The following is a 5,063-nucleotide window of genomic DNA, read 5'->3' as shown; positions in this document are numbered from 1 at the left end:
GTGAAGAGAGGGGTGGAAAAGGGAGATGTCAGTCAAAGGTACAAAGTTTTAGTAAGGGGGAATAAGTTTTATTAATCTATTGTACAGCACGGTGACCATAGTTAATAATAACATATTATCTATTTTAAAATTGCTACAAGAGTAGATTTTAAATGTTCTTGATGCTGGAGGAGATGGTCTGGGGAGGCCCAATAGTGGGCCTCAACCCACCCCTTCCTCTTACCAGGTTCTTGACTCCACCACAGGCAAGAATTATTCAAAGGCAGAGTCACAGTAGAAAGTGAGAACAGGTTTAATGTAACGAATGACATACAGATTTCACAGAGAGCGTGCAGCCTAGCTCTGAGGACTGAGCGCGGCCCACACCAAAGTTTAATACAAAAGTAAGAGACACACATTTATAGACAAAGAGCAGGCTATCCCCAGAGTGAAGAACAGCCTGCTAAAGGCAAGTTTTATACAAAAAGAAAAGTACAGACTGGCTTCAGGAGAGTGAGCAATAACCTCACCTTCTGCCGGGATTCAACTTCATAGTTTCATTGTCTCATACATATTCATCCTATCTAATGAATATAAATTCCACTTTACTGAGCATGCTCAGTTATTAGGATTACATAACCCCATTCTACTGAGCATGCCCAGTCACTGGATTTGCATAAATCACCCCCTTGAGGTCTCAATTTCCCTGTGTTGGTGCTGAAAATAGATCTAACTATCAACAGTGACTCTCCTCTAGGGGAGGGCTTATAGGAGGGTCCTGAGACCTCAGGGAGTGGCTTGAAACCCAGGTGTGTCCTGAAACCTGAACCCAGGGAAATTGACCAACTCCTATTTCATTCTCACCACAAAAAATGTATGATAATTAAGTGAGGTGATGGACATGTTAATTATCTTGATTCACTCACTCTACAATGTATACATATATCAAAACATCACATTGTACTCCAGAAATATAAACAGTTATTATTTGTCAATTAAAAAAAAAAAAAAGCCCTCCACATTGCTAAGCCCAGTGGTGATTTTTTCCCCCCATTTTAATTATCAGCAGCATTTAACAGAGTTGATCATGCTCTCCTTCTTGAAACAACAGAATCTTCGGCTGCTGGGATAGCACTCTTTTCTGTTTTGTTTTGTTTTTCTGTTTTACTAGCCTTTTACTAATACTCCTTAACTGGGTCCTCCTCAATTTTCCTGGCTCTAAGTGTTAGAGCACTCAAGGGCTCAGTCCTGTTCCTTTTCCCTTCTATCCCCATATGTATGTCCTGAGAGATTTCATTTACACCACTGCATTTAAATAGCATATATGTGCTTCTCAATTTCACAATTATGTCTTTAAATCCAGCTGAACTCTTGAAGGACATATATCACTAATTTTTCTTGGTAAATGCATCTCTGTTCACCTAATTGCACATTCCAAAAAATCTAATGTATCTTTAACTAATTTTTCTTACTTTATATATCAAATCCATGGGCAAATCATTTCATCTCTATGTCAATTACATCCTAACTCTTACAGTCTTGTTTTGTTTTTACCATCTCTACCATAACACCCTAGCTCAAATCTCCATTGCAACTGCATGTAACTGTTTAGTACCCTTCTTGCTGATGGCCTATTCTCTATTGTTGCAAAATGAACCTTTGCAAATGTATATTGTAATTTATCAGCTCAAAATCCTTCAATGACTTCCCTACATACCTACAGCATGCAAATTTTTTTACACTAGTATAAGACCCTGTAGAGTCCAGACTCTAGCTTCCACACTTAATTCACATCCTCCTCTTGATTTTCACACACCAAATTCCAGCCATCTAGGCCTCTTAATGTTTCTTGAATATACCAGGCATACCTCAGTGCCTTTGTACTTACTGCACCATCTGCCTGGAAAACAAGTCTCTAAGACTTGTATGGCTCATTCATTAACTTCTACCAGGTCTCTTCTGAAATATCATGTCATGACAGAGGCTGCCTTGATTACTTTATCTCAAACATCACCCTCAGTCATGCCATTTATATAACTCTAATTTTTCTTTTTAGAATTTAGAGCGTGCTGATATTGTATTATTTTCTTAGTTCATTTATCATCTCTCTATAACCAGGGTTTTATCTATTTTAATGACTGCTATATACTTGATGACTAGGAGGAACTTGACACATAATAAAGATTAACTATTTGTAAGTAGTTGAAAGAATAAATCAACTAATAAGTTTCAAAAATATATTACATTTTAAACATTGCAAAACTAGCATGCTATACTAACTATGCTATTTGCATTGCTTTGGCCTCTGTATATACTGGTGTCATGAATGGAGCAATCTGTTTCTATGTACTTATTTAACAAACACTTAAATAGTGCTTCATATGTACCAGTTACTGTTCTGAGCACTTTATACAAATATGAACTCTTAGCAAACTGCTCCAGGAATCTGTCACAGTTCAAGAACTCCTCCAGTTTTGCCCTTCCTGTCACTTAATTTTCTTCCTCATTCCTCATTTATTAGTTGATGCTCCTTCCTCCCCTGGATATTTTTCCTTGTTTGGTTTTATATGGGATGCTTTTGCTCCTAAACTTTTGGTTGTGCGGACTCAACATTTGTACTATTATGCAGCTTGTTCTTGGCTTTCTTCTCTAATCTTTCAAATAATCAGTGTTGGAACTGTCCGCCTGGTTAGGATTTCTAACTTCGCAAAGCATTGCTTCATTTCTTGTTAGTTTGATGACATTGAAAAGATAAGACATGATTTAACCAAGTCGTGTGCTCAGTTAGCTCATGCCTCCCCATTTGGAAGGCACTTGTTATCTACATATGCATTCAAGAAGTTTATTTATTCATTTACATGGGGAGGCAAAATAATTTATACATAAGACAGGGTGAGTGCTATATTTTTACTACATAGTAGACACAAAAAGTGAAAGCTCTATAAAATTCATCGCTATTAAAAGCAATGTTCTAAACTGCCAGTACTGGAAAAGCAGTGCTCTAATACTGTTTATTAGAAGAATAAATTAGCACAACACTTTGGAAAAGCAATTTGGCATAATGAGTTAAATATCTTTAAATTATTCATACTCTTTAACTGGTGATTTTAATGTGAGAATTAAATTGAAGGAAACTAGCCTAAGTACAAGTTGTAGGCACAAATATGTTGATCATTCAATCATTTATGATTTGAAAAATTGGAAACTAGTTAAATGTCCCAAAGGGGGAATATAGGAGCATAAATATAAATCCCATGAAATATTGTAAAGCCAATTAAATTATATATGAACAAATTTCAATAGCATTGTAGATAGCTTCTGAATAATTAAAAAAATGAATTTATCAGTTGGTGTCCTGCCAGGAAATAGATGGCATGTTCCAGTTGTGTCATTTGCATTAGTAGAAGGATTACTTACAAAAGAATAGAAAACCACAAAGAAGAGTGCAGTACCTTGAGGCTCTTAGTATTGGAAGCTGGGAAGAGTTACTGTGGAGAGAGAGCTGTGTGGAGAGATCTTCCTCTCCTTGGTTACTACACAGACAGAAGAGGGTGGAATAAAAACTCTGGTTTACTCTCCTTCCTCTCTCCCACCACTGCTAACCATTGGTTGAACCCTGGCTCACACAAGCTGCTTACAAGCTGCGTGGGCAACTTGTGCATGTGCCTGCCATGAGACTGATGGTGGAAAGTGGGTAGATGCTACAGAGCTAAGAGTTGAAATTGACCACCATTAATCACAGTTTACCATCCAAGCCTTCCCTAGGAAATTGCAAGCCTTCAATAGACTCCATAGTTCCAAAATAGTACATCAGATAGATTCTCTCAGTGCAATTGCTGTCTAGATGAGGAGACTGATTTCTAGTGCTACCCCATCGTGTTTCCAGAATCTTCCTGAATAATTTAAGCATGGTAGTAATACAATAATATTTGCAGTTTCAGGAAGTCACAGTAGGTATAAAGAATGTGTGGACTGAACAAGATAGTTAGGAGGATAATTAGGGGGTTGTGCATAGTCTGAAAGAGAGATGACTACAACCATTAATCACACAGTACAAGTCATAGTGGAGATCATTAAGAGGCAGAATACACAGGAGTTGTTGATTGAGTGAACGTGAGGTATGAGGCAGAGGGAAGAGGTTCGTTCCCATGTTTCTGGCCTGTGTGATGGCAGCAGATAATTCTAATTTGCTACATGGCAGCTATCCCAAAGTAACTATAAGTACCATAGACTCCCACACCTCTTACACACCTACCATGCTTTGCGTTTAAATAGAAAATCAGTAAATAATAATTATGAAAACTCTGCTTCCAATTTGAAATAAAATTTTCCATTTTCTGTTGGTGGACATATAAATAGACCGAACAGATGTAACTGCTTAAATAGTCCCTGGTCTTCACTCCCCCAACCCCTCAGTTCCACACACTTGTTTCATAATTGCCATAGTTTAAATTATTGTAATTTCAGTTGCTTCTTTAATTTCCCTAAGCATTTAGTAAGTTTGAGGTGTATTTTAGAGAAAGGAGTAAATACAGAATTGATAAAGTATCCTTTAAATCCAGTCAGTGTAGACAATTACTGATTTTCAGGATTAAATTAAAAGATATTTTATAATATTTCCATTATTTATTTTCATGTTCCGTGAATCTGATTTTTGGTACTTTTTTAAATAAAAGGTTTTCAAAAGAAATAAGCACATCTACACTTTGATGGATTTTTACAAAGTGAGCACACCCATGTAGCCATGACTCGACTCAGGAACTAGAACGCTGCCAGCCCTCCCAAAGCTTTCCCGGAGTCCCCTAGGTATTGCTCCCTAAAGGTCACCACTGTTCTGACTTTCAATATAGATTGGTTTGGCCAGTTTTACAAATTTATAAAAATGGATTCATAAATTAGGTACTCTTTTAGAAAAGGATCTGTTCACTCATTTACTCCTATTTTAACTGAGTTTCAATCCATGGAATTATATGTCAGAGTAGTTTCTTCAATCTCTTTTCTATTTAGTATTCTTTGGGTATGAATATACTACAATGTATTCATTGTACTCATGATGGGTATTTTGGTTGTTGCCACTTTGGGGC

The sequence above is a fragment of the Cynocephalus volans genome, chromosome 13 (genome assembly GCF_027409185.1).
Source record: "Cynocephalus volans isolate mCynVol1 chromosome 13, mCynVol1.pri, whole genome shotgun sequence".
In the NCBI taxonomy this organism is placed as follows: domain Eukaryota; kingdom Metazoa; phylum Chordata; class Mammalia; order Dermoptera; family Cynocephalidae; genus Cynocephalus; species Cynocephalus volans.
The sequence above is the reverse complement of the archived record's forward strand: the minus strand, read 5'-3'. Positions refer to the sequence as shown.